This window comes from Balaenoptera musculus, chromosome 15 (assembly GCF_009873245.2).
Source record: "Balaenoptera musculus isolate JJ_BM4_2016_0621 chromosome 15, mBalMus1.pri.v3, whole genome shotgun sequence".
NCBI classification, from domain to species: domain Eukaryota; kingdom Metazoa; phylum Chordata; class Mammalia; order Artiodactyla; family Balaenopteridae; genus Balaenoptera; species Balaenoptera musculus.
This window is the reverse complement of record NC_045799.1, coordinates 11,957,460-11,969,870: the sequence shown is the minus strand read 5'-3', so window position 1 is coordinate 11,969,870 and position 12,411 is coordinate 11,957,460. Positions and strand designations below refer to the sequence as shown.

At 47.1% G+C, this 12,411-nt stretch overlaps 1 protein-coding gene across 1 annotated transcript in view; it reads right to left on the bottom strand.

Moving 5' to 3' along the window:
• Nucleotides 1-12,411, bottom strand: part of KCNB1 (potassium voltage-gated channel subfamily B member 1) — a 109,247-nt gene that overhangs the window by 18,805 nt on the left and 78,031 nt on the right. The window lies entirely within an intron of this gene.

The window sequence follows — 12,411 nt, the reverse complement described above, 5'->3', positions numbered from 1 at the left end:
TTAGTTATTATTATTAATCATTGGAGGGAGGCCAAAGGGTGGGTATCCCTTACACAGCTGTGTAAATTTACACAAGGAACTTCACCTCAGTTTCCTTGTCAGTAGAAAGGGAATAATAATACCTACATGGTCAGGTTTTTATTAAGATTGACCTCATTCATTCATTCAATGATGCCAGGTACCATTTTAGGCTCTAGGGATACAGCAGTGAACAAACCAGGCAAAAATCCCAGCTTGTGTAGAGCTGACCATCTTGTAGAGGGAAGGGATACACAGTGAACAGTAGCAAGTCAACAGGATAATTTCAGGTGGTGAAAGTTGCTAGGAAAAAATGAAGAAGGTCAGTGGGAAAGAGAATGATCATGAGGTGGGTTTACTTTAGCTGAGGTGGTCAGGGAGCGCTTCTCTGTGGAGGTGACATTGAAACTGAGACTTGAATGATAAGGAGGAGTTGCTATGTGACCATCAGTGGGAAAAGCATTCCAGGCAGAGGGAACAGCAAGTGCAAATGCCCTGAGGTGGGAACATGTTGGGCCAGTGTGAAGTAGGGCTACTGAAAGGGAGAGGAAGAGGAGGTGAGGTGAGAGAGGTAATGGGGGCAGGTGTTAAAGGGTCTCCAGGCCACACACACTAAATGTAGAACATGTCATGATTATTAGTGGTATTATTAGCAGCAGTCTTCCTCTGACTCCCTTCTTCATGACCGACTAAGGACCTGCTTTGGAAAAGACAATCATTCTGGAGGAGTCCCTCAGATATTCAGCCAAGAATCCTGTCAGGTCAATTTAGCCAGGATCCCCTTTTTCCCTGATGTTTCCTCTTAGTAATTTTCCATCCACTGACCCCCATCTGCTCCCTGGCTATAAACACCCACTTGAATGAAACTTACAAGCTTTTGCACAGCAAAGGAAACCATAAACAAGAGGAAAAGACAACCCTCAGAATGGGAGAAAATATTTGCAAACAAAGCAACTGACAAAGGATTAACCTCCAAAATATACAAGCAGCTCATGCAGCTCAACATCAAAAAAACAAACAACCCAATCCAAAAATGGGCAGAAGACCTAAATAGACATTTCTCCAAAGAAGATATACAGATTGCCAACAAACACATGAATGGATGCTCAACATCACTAATCATTAGAGAAATGCAAATCAAAACTACAATGAGGAATCACCTCATGCTGGTCAGAATGGCCATCATCAAAAAATCTACAAACAATAAATGCTGGAGAGGGTGTGGAGAAAAGGGAACCCTCTTGCACTCTTGGTGGGAATGTAAATTGATACAGCCACTATGGAGGACAGTATGGAGGTTCCTTAAAAAACTAAAAATAGAACTACCATATGACCCAGCAATCCCACTACTGGGCATATACCCTGAGAAAACCATAATTCAAAAAGAGTCATGTACCCCAATGTTCACTGCAGCTCTATTTACAATAGCCAGGACATGCAAGCAACCTAAGTGTCCATCGACAGATGAATGGATAAAGAAGATGTGGCACATATATTCAATGGAATATTACTCAGCCATAAAAAAAATGAAATTGAGTTATTTGTAGTGAAGTGGATGGACCTAGAGACTGTCATACAGAGTGAAGTAAGTCAGAAAGAGAAAAACAAATACCATATGCTAACACATATATATGGAATCTAAAAAAAAAAAAAGTTCTGAAGAACCTAGAGGCAGGACAGGAATAAAGACGCAAATGTAGAGAATGGACTTGAGGACAGTGGGAAGGGTAAGCTGGGACGAATTGAGAGAGTGGCATGTACATATATACACTACCAAATGTAAAACCTATAGCTAGTGGGAAGCAGCTGCATGGCACAGGGAGATCAGCTCGGTGCTTTGTGACCACCTAGAGGGGTGGGATAGGGAAGGTGGGAGGGAGACGCAAGAGGGAGGGGATATAGGGATATCTGTATAGGTATAGCTGATTCACTTTGTTATACAGCAGAAACTAACACACCACTGTAAAGCAATTATACTCCAATAAAGATGTTAAAAAAAACAAAAACAAAAAGCATCCACTTGCTCATGCTGTATTCAGAGCTGAGCCCAATCTCTCTCTTACTGTAAAATCCCATTGCAGTGGTCCCCACACATGTCTCAATGGTCCTGAATAAAGTCTGCCTTACCATCTTAGCAAGTGTCATTGATTTTTTTTTCTTTGACACCTTTCTTCTCTGGACCCCAGTAGCCTCTCATTTTCCTGTCATAAAAGGGAGTCAACAGAGCCTTTGGCACCTTCTCGTTTGCTGCTCTGTGGGCCTGGAGAGCCCTTTCCCCACTCCCTCTCTCTTACACAGTTTGCTTTCTGACTTCTTTCAGGACTCAGCAGAAATGTCACCTCCTCAAAAAAGCCTTTTCAACTTTCCGCAGACTGAATTAAACGCCCTTCTGATGTGTTTCTCAACTCTTTTATTGCCCTGTCATAGCAGTCTTTTTAAGGTAGAAACTAGGCCTTGTTCCTCCCGTTTTCAGCCCTCCAGTGGCTTCCTACTGTGCTCAATATAAGGTTCCATCTCTTATGGGCCTTACAAGACCCTGCCTGATCTCATCCGTGTTGGCCTCTCAGATCTCTTCTCCTCTGCTCTCTCCCACACAATCCCTCTCCTCTAGCCACACTGGCCATCTATCTGCTCCTCAACATGCCAGGATCATTCCTGCCTCAGGACCTTTGCACTTGCTGTTTTCTCTCCCTGGAATGCCGTCCCTCCAGATTTCTCTATGGTTGGCTCCTTCTTATCCCTCACATTTCCTCCTTAGAGAGGCTGTCTCTGACAACCTGATCCAAAAGAAACTCCTCCCTACTCACTCAATCTTGCCATTCTGTTTTACCTCGTTGGGGATTTGCCACAATCTGCAGTCATCTTGTTTATTCATTTGCTCACTCATTTATTTTTTTCTTCCCCACTGACCTTGGTTAGCACTATGAGGGCAGGGACCATGTCTATCTTGCAAGGCTGGACCCCCCGTTGCCCGGCACTGAGCTTGGTATGGAGTTGACACTCAACAAATACTGGTGCAGTAAATGAACAAATGAATGGATGGATGAGTGGATGGCTGTTGGGTGGATGGATGGATGGGTGGGTGGGTTTAGAAGCCATGGCCTCAACTAGACCACCCAAATGTAACAAGTTTATTGAGTACTCACCCTGCATGAGACACTATGGGGAAACACAAGCTGGAATTAGCAGCTGAACATCTAATAATAATGACATAACAAAAACAACTAGTATTTATTGATTACTCACCATGCCAGGCACTGTACCAACTGCTTTACATGGGCAGTCTCATTAACTCCTTAAGTCAACCCTAAGATGTAGATACTCTCGTAATCCCTGTTTTGTAGTTGGGAAAACCAAGGCACAGAGAGGCGAGGCTTCCGGGAGGAGGAATCCTTTGGGCTAGACCTTGAGGGCTAGAGATGGATTCCAGCAGGCAAAGATGAGAGGAGGAGGTGTTCTAGGTGGAGGTAACCATACGTGCAAAGGCTTGGAGGTGGGGAATGAGAGTCAACCCGGTTTGGCTGGGGCGGGTGTGCACAGAGAGAGAGGCTGGCAAGAGTGGAAGCCACCACCTACTAAGCGCCTACTGCATGCCATTTACTCACTCAAGGCATTTCCTCACAACCACCCCAGGAGGCAAGTTTTATCACCTCCACTTTTCAGAGGACCAATCTGAGGCTTGGAGCAGCTAAATAACTTGCCCAAAGTCACACAGCAGAATTAGGGTTGAACTGAGGCCTGCCTAACTCTGGAGTGGGCATGCTGGGTCAGAGGGGTATTCAGGGGTAGAGAAGAGAGAAGACAAAGGCAAGCTGTTAAGTGAGCATGTACTAAGAGCCAGGCACAGCATATTATCGCATCTAATTCTCACAAGTACCCAGGCGGTAGGTATTTTTGTAGAGTTTTTTTGTTTTGCTTTTTTGGCCACGCTGTGCAGTTTATGGGATCTTAGTTCACCTGCCAGGGATCGAACCCTGGTCCCGGCAGTGGAAGCACGGAGTCCTAACCACTGGACCGCCAGAGAATTCCCATGTAGTTTTTGATGTTTAAGACTGTTTAGCATTTTTTGGGGGAGAATCAACCCTCTTCCACTCTTATGTATTGAGTGAAGTTGACCCTATTCCCCAGTCCCAGGGAGGGTAAGAATGAGATCAAAGCTTACCGGTTAGGATAATCTATCCCCCTGGACACAGTGATTGGTTTAGCAGTGTGGGCATGACTCAAACTGGCTAATCAAGTTTCATCCTGGGATTGTTTCTGGAATTATTGGGAAAGAGGTACTCTCTTTCGTCAGAGACTGCTGAGTTGACAGGATATCAACCTATGGGGGCCAGAAAGTAATCTTTGGCCCTCTGGAAAGAATCTGTCCAAGAATATAGCCAATGTAGAGGGACTCAATGCTAAGAGACAAAGGCAAGTTTCTGATGACACTATTTGAGCACCTGGATACAGCCATTCCTGAAGCCATTAGCCTTGGACTGTCAAATAATAGGAACCAATCAGTGCCCTTTTTTTGATTTGGGTTTATGACTATTGCAAATAAAAAGTGAACTGGCTAACAAAATTCTTAACTTCATTTAACAGGCAAGGTAATTAAGATTCATAGAGGTAAAGTGACTCGCCCAGGATCACACAGCCAGGAAGTGACTGAATCACACTGAGATATAACATAGAAGGTGCCTGGCATCTAATAGGTCCTCAATAAATGCCAGTTCCCGTTCCCCACAAACCAAAGAATGGCAGAGTAGAGGACTGGAAGAGATATGCCATGTGGAGCTCCAAGCTGCTGCTGGTCAGATTCCGGATTCCATCTGGAAACTTCCAAACTGTGTTGGGGTCTGGCAGGAGTGGGAACCAAGGCTTAGGAGTTGGCAAATAAAGTGAATCAGCTGCCAGGATGTCAGTGTTTAAACAAAACTCCTGAGGATCTCACTCCCTCCAAAAAATGCCATCTGAGGGTCCTGGCTGCAACCCAAGGTTTCCAGGGAAGGTCCTGAAGTCCTAACACTTAGAAACTTATACTTAGTAGGAGCATGCGCAGATAATGGTTTCAGTATTGCCAAGGATTCTGCGGTCATTGAACTTTTCAGAGCTCCTTTTCACTGGAGCTGGACAAAGAATAAAGGGTTTAACCTGCAAACTCTGACACTGAACAGAGTTGGGTTGTAATCCTGGCTCTTGCCAGCTGGGTGACCTCTGGTACATTACTTAACCTCTCTGAGCCTTGGTTTCCCGTTGTGTGAAATGGACAGGAACGGAGGAAGAAATCAGGCAAAGCAGGTAAAAGCTTTTAGTTCAGAGTTTAGAATCTCTCTAGTCTTTGGGCCACACAAGTGAGTTCTACATACAGGCTGAGCCCTGGCATAGACGATCATGTCATCTCTCTGAGCCTCAGTTTTCTCATCTGTAACATGGGGTTCAGAATAGTCTCCACCACACAGGTGTTTGTGAGACAGGGAAGAAATCATGGGGGGAACATGCGTACCCTAAACTGCCACTTGGTGCCAGTGAAGAGTGAGTGTCTGTGACAAATATGAACTGAGGGCTGGAGGGTTCCACCTACCTACAAGCAGGTGGTTTTGGCCCACACAGTGGATGATTTGCCAAAATTTATTTCCCCTACAAATCCAGATTTCCAGCTTCTCAAAAGGAAAAAAAAAAAAAAGCAATCTGAAGCTCTGGCTCCTCTGAGCCCCTGTTCCTCTGTGAACGCTGGGCTGGGGCTGAGCGCCAGCTAGCCCAGGCCTGTGCTTTTCAAGTCTTATAAGCAGCCCCCGCAAGTTGTTTATGAGGCCTACTTGGCCTCTGCAGGGATCTCAGTTTGTGAGCCTAGGCATAAATCATTAGAAGTGTGGCCAGCGATGAGGGAAAGAATTAAACAGTGCCAGGGAAACAGTCATGGGCCCCTTAAGGAACGCTGGGTCCGCAGCTGGCTCCATGGGATGCTCTGAATCAAGGATGTGGGGCTGGAATCCCCACCTGCTCTAGCACCTCACCCCTTCCATACTGTGGTCTGCTCTTCCTGGTCTGTAGGAAAGCCGTGTTGTTGCTTCCTTAGAGCCCCTGATGCATTTTTTCCCCTGCTTCCAGACCTCTCTGAAGCCCTCCCCACCCCCATTCTCCACTACCCACTCTGCCAATAAAACAAAGTGATGGGATTAAAAAAATAGGGAGGGGAGGAGTGATTACTTCAGTTCAAGTGGCCAGGAAGGGCCTCTCTGAGGAGCTTACATTTGAGTGGAGATCTGAGGGACGCGAAGGAGCCGGGCATGGGAAGACCTGGGGACAAGGTGTTCCAGGAAGAGGTAACAGCGAGTGCAAAGGCCCTGAGGCAGAGAAGAGATTGTAAGAGGAAGAGAAGGGAGAGCTGTGTACCCGGAGCTGGGAGAAAGGTAAGGCGTGTCAGAGATGAGGTCCAAGAGAGAAGTGAAGAAAGCCTTGAAGACCTGATAGGATGTTTCTATTCTGAGAACCACATAAGCCACAGAGGGCTTCTCAGCAGGCTAGTGACACGGCCTAATGTAGATTTTAAGATCCTCCAGCTGCATTTGGTAACGGCCTGTAGGGAGATTGGAATAGAAGCAGGAATCTAAGTGAGGGAGCCTGGCAGGTGTCCAGGTGAGAGATGGTGGTGGCTGTTGAGAATACAGAAGAAAGGTTTAAGGCATATTTTGGATGTGAAACTAACCACATTGCTGATGGCTCAGACGTGTGAAGTGAGGGAAAGAAGAATCAAGGAGGAATTCCAGGTTCCATCCTGAGCAACCAGGAGGCTCGTGGTGGCCTTTTCTGAGATGGGGAGGACGGGGAGGAACATGCTGGAGAGGCCAGAGGAGCACCTGGGGCCAGGTGATGATGGGCTGTGAACACTGGCTGAGGGGTCTGGAGGAGGCCCTGCAGGCAATGGGGAGCTATGGAGGGCTTTTGAGCAGTAGCAGAATATTCATTCAGTCATTCAACAAACGTTTATGGGCGGAGGTGATCCACATTCTGCTCTCTTCCAGACAGTGATGCACCCCCCAACCAGCAATGGGTTTAGGGGCGCAAATCACACTCCTGAGACCAGAGCGCCGATAAGGAGATCTCACCTGCTGGTCCATGGGTTCCCTTCCCCTCCTTCTCCATCCCCTGCTTTAGGAGCCGACGTGCATTTAAAAATCTTTATTTACTCACTGATTGCCTGTCCTCCCCTCTAAAAGCTCCATGAATGTAGTGACCATCTTTGTCACTTCTGTGTCCCCCATGCTTAGACCTGTGCCGGGCACACAGTAGGTGTTCCATGACTATTTATTGAGGAACCAAATTTTTTAAAAAGCCCCAGTCTGCCATCTTGAAGGACCAAGTGAGAGGCTATCAAGCGCCGGCCTCAGGCCTGGCACACAGCAGACGTTCGGCAAATGGTGATGAAAATGCATGGAAAATACAGGCACACTGTCTGCAGCACTGGCCCAGTGTCCGGTGGGTCTTGAGGCCTTCCCCAGTACAGGATGGGCCTGAGGGGTGGGGACAGAGAGGTGGCCTGTGACCCACCCTCCTGGACCCCTGTCTCGGGCCTAGACTGGAGAGGTAGGCGTGGTGTCTGAACTAATCCCAGCTAAGCAGCCAGACGTGTAAGGATGTGTAATCCGAGGCCTGAGCACACACTGTCCTTTCGGCTTTAGCCTGACCTTGGCTGGGATGACCCAAGTCGAGGTGGACACCCCGGCCCCCCAAGGTCCCCCAGAGCTGAGACTCTCCACACAGCCAGGGACAAAGACAAAAGGGAGCACTTCTCTGAAGGCAGAGAGTGACAAACTCAGCCAGGCCTCCCCCACCTTCCACCCCTGCCAATGTGGGGAGTGCATCTCTGCACCCCTCCCCCATTCCTGCATCTCTGTCTCAGAGTCCTCTCTGATATGGGAAACACTGTACAAAAACATTGTGTCAGGGAAGAAAAGAAGGATCCATTCATTCAGCAAATATTTATGGAGCCTAAACTATGTGTGAAGCCCTGTTATAGATTCTCAGGACAGCAGTGACCAAGGCAGACCTTGTCTTCAAGTCTCTGACATTTGGGTCGGGGGAGATGATATTAAATGAGGAAACATAAATGAACAAGGTTACTTCAGATACCACAAAGACAAGAAAATGGGCTAATGGGATAGAGTGTGACTGGGTGTAGAGAGGGCATCGTTAGCTGTGGTGGTCAGGGAGGGCTTCTTTGAGGAGGTGACATCTGACCTGAAGGAGAAGGATTCAGCTGTTTAAGATCTAGCAGAGGAGTGTCCAGTCAGAGGGAAGAGATTTTAATCCTCCTAAGTTATATAAATTGGCACCATTACCTCCGTTTATTGAGTACTTACTATATTATATGCCAGGCCCTGCTCTAAGCAATAAGTTGTTTAACACTTAAAACAATCCATTATTTGTTGTCCCATTTTATGGATGAGGAAACTGAGCCACAGAGAAGTTAAGTACTTTGCCTAAGGCCACACAGCTAGCAAATAGCAGAGTGGGAATTTGAACCCAGGTCTGCTCTCTCCTACAACTTAGGATGAGTTTTCCCCCATCCTCAGGGCACAAGGAGGAGAAAAATTAATTGTTGAGCACCTACCAAGCACCAGGCCCTTTGACCTCTGTCATCTTTGCCTGGCCCTACCTCTGAAGTCCACCCACTGGTTTCCTGCCATCTCTTTCCTCCTCCCCTGTTACAACCATGTCCACCTCCAGCTCCGGGAGTGGCCACGTGACCCAGGCTGGTCCAATCAGCATATTTCAACCCTCTTAGACACAGTGATTGGCTGGAAGGATGGGCATGTTACACAAGATGGGCCAATGAGAGCAAGTCCTGGGACTTTGGATGTAATCCTGGGCTGGAGAGGAGCAGTTCTCTTTCGAAGGGGAATGTCTAGCTGGGAGATGAGGAGCCAGGAAGCCCAGAGAGCTTGCCTGAGAGTGAAGCTCAGCCAGGGGAAGGCAGAGACCAAAGATGGAGAGAGACTAAGTTGCAATGACAAGTCCTGACAATATGGTTCTAGGGCCTGTGTATCTGGGCCAGAAGCCAGAGCAACTTCTTGACTTTCCAGTTGTTTGAGCCAATAAATCACCTCTCCCTTTCTTTTCGAGCCTAAGCCAGTCTGAATTGGATTTCTGTCACTTGCAACTGAAATCAGAATATTTTTTTCCTCCTGGAATGTCCTCCCTTCTCTTCTTTCCTCCTACCAATAGTACTGTTCTTACGACCATCAGGAATATAACCATCATTGTCATCACTAATGCAATTACTACTTTCATTAATACTTCTATTACCACTGCCAGTAATAACACCATCATCACCACCATGAACATATGACTGCTGGGGCCATTATTGCTGCTATGATTGGTGCTGGTATTACTACTATTACCTCTATTAATGTCACAATCTCCATTTGTAAACCTCCCTTGTTTACAAAGCATTTTCACCATCCATTGCAAGGGCAAGGACATCATTAAGGTTTGCACAGGTGATGGAGTCTGCCTACAGCCATAGGCAAGGCTACTCAGATTAACATTCATTCACTCCCTCGCCTACTCATTCATTTATTGAAGAGATGCCATTGACTGCCTTCCGCATGAGGATGGGCTCCATTAGATGCTGGGATGCAGCAGCGAATATAGACCTGGTTCCTGCCCTCGCTGGGTTGCCAGTCAGGGGGACATTCCAAGAAGTTTCCTCACAGCCCACACAAGAAGCCTGGCCAGGATCATTCTCTCCTATGCAGGGTTCTGAGACTATAGTGGAGGAGCCCTGTCTGTAGGCAGAATTGAAGGACTGCTGTGGATTTTACCTCTTACCTGAGCTGCCTTGGCCAATGGTCTCAGCCTCTCAACATTTCTCCCCAACTAGACAGTGAATTCCTCGTGTGTGTATGTGTGTGTGTGTGTGGCGGTGGCGGTGGGGGGGCTTGGGGAGTATGGGGTGAGGTGGGGAGAGAGCCTGACTTTACTTCTCTGTCTCTGCACAGTGCCTAGTATAGGGCTAGGCACATAGTAGGGGCTCAATAAATGCTTATTAATGGATTGTTTGTCAGAGGCAGAACTAAGCCTCCTTTCTTCCATCCACACATTTCTATCCATTCATTTGTCTAACATACATCTAACTCTTCCTTTCACCTACCCTCCATTCTTATATTCAGCCAGCCAGCCAGCCACCTACCAGTCTACCTTTATCTGTCTACTCATCTATGCATCCATTCACCCAACCATATACTGTCCATCTTCCTCCCTCTCACTCTCCTTCCATCCATCTATTCATTCATCCAGCCAGCTTTCTATCTGTCAATTCTTTTCCTTTTTTAAGATTTATTATTTATTTATTTATTTTATTTATTTTTGGCCGTGTTGGTCTTTATTTGTGGCACACGGGATCTTCGTTGAGGCATGCGGGATCTTTCATTGCAGTGCATACGGGCTCTTTGTTGGGCACGTGGGCTTCTCTCTAGTTGTGGCGTGTGGGCTTTCTCTTCTCTAGTTGTGACGCGTGGGTTCCAGGGCACGTGGGCTCTGTAGTTTGCGGCATGCAGGCTCTCTAGTTGAGACGCAAGAGCTCAGTAGTTGTGGCAGGCTGGTTTGTTGCCCCGTGGCATGTAGGATCTTAGTTCCTTGACCAGGGATCGAACCTGCGTCCCCTGCATTGGAAAGTGGATTCTTTACCACTGGACCACCAGGGAAGTCCCTCCATCTGTCAATTCTTCCACTTTCCTTTTCTCTCTTCTTTCTCTTCCCTCCCTCCCTTCATTCTTTCCTCCTTCCACTCATTCTCCATTTTTAAATTCATCCATCTTCTCTCCACTTAACCAGCATCCACCATCCTTTATTCTTCTACCATCCATCCATCCATCCATCCATCCATCCATCCTTTCCTCTCTCTCATTTCCTGTGTTTGTTTTTGTCTCCATCTTTCTTTTAATCAATTATTCATTCATCCCTCAAGCATGTCAGGCCCTGTGTCAGCTGCCACGGGTAAGGTAATCACCACTTGATTCCTTCCTCAGAGAAATCACATTTAAACCAGACCGGTGACTCCTCAGGACCAGGCTCCCTTTCGCTGTCCCTATAGTCTCTCTCCTGAACCCTCCAAGGGACCCCAGCTCTCATCCAGGCATTTTTTTCTTGCCTGTGCTTGGAATCTTCCCTAGAGTTCCAGCCCACAGCCCCAGCAGAGATTATAAACACAGCCACTTTCTCTGACTTGCTAGAGCTGTTCTTAACCCCTGCCTTCAGAGAACACAGCCCTGGACAGGGCCAAGTTGCCACACAGCTCTGTGCAGCTGTGTACAAAAACAGTACAGTACTGCTTAAGCGCCTACTGAGTACTGGCATAATGAGGGGTGTAATGAAGAAGATGACCTAAAATTTCAGAGTCCGAAGGCTGCTCCCTGGTTCAACCCTTTCCTTACATCCATTCTAGGGTAAGAGGCTGGGAACAGCCCAGAGAAGACAGTGACTAACCAAGGTTGCCAGGCCACTCTGTGGCAAAACCAGGATTAGATTAGGGGTCTCCTGACCTGGTGCTCTGTCCCCTTCCTGAATGGTCCCGGCCTCTACCCATTCTCCTTGGGTAATTTAGGTTGATTCCAGCCTCCAGGTTTTTGCTCTTGCTATGCCTCTTCCCAGCTTCCTTCCCTAGAATGTTAACATTTTCCTGGCTCTTAGCAATTTGCGATGAGTTTGCAAGATTGAACAAACAAACAAAACCTTGATTCTCTCAGCCACTTTTGAGGCACTCCGAATTCCTCCAGGGCTTCTTATCGTCCCTGACAACCCAGGCCCAATCCCTTGCTTCCTTTTAAAACTCTTCCTTCCGGTTTCCTGAGGAGTGCTCTGTCCCTCCCCCTTAGAGCCAGCCAGGGGTGGAAAACGCAGTGTCTACAGGGCCCAGGCAGGAAGTGCAAATAACTCCAGCTGGCTGGATGTAAAATTCCAGGAGCGGGGAGGGGTGCTCAGGCTACTTCTCACCAGCTCCAGGAGGGAACAGAGGTGACCCAAAGGTGGCCTAATTTTCCAACTTCTTAAGAGAAACCAAAAAAAATCTAGTTTTTTCCCTGAAATCTTCCAAATTGTTAACGCTGGCAGCTGATTAAAATATGTAAATGCAGTTCAATTCAGACAATACACATTAGCAGGCTAGATCTGCTTCTCTCTTCACAGTCTCATCTGGTAGATAGTTCCCTCCTCCCGCACAAATTGCCACAAGAGAGCCTCGCTCCAAGAAGAGCTTATTGCTTTGAATACAAATGACATAATCATAACAGTAGCAGCTACCTCAAATTCGATAACCAAACACTCAAATCACCACTATGAGATATTGTTGTCATTTTACAAATGAAGAAAACGAGAGGCTCAGAGAGGTTAAGGAACTTGCCCAAGGTCACA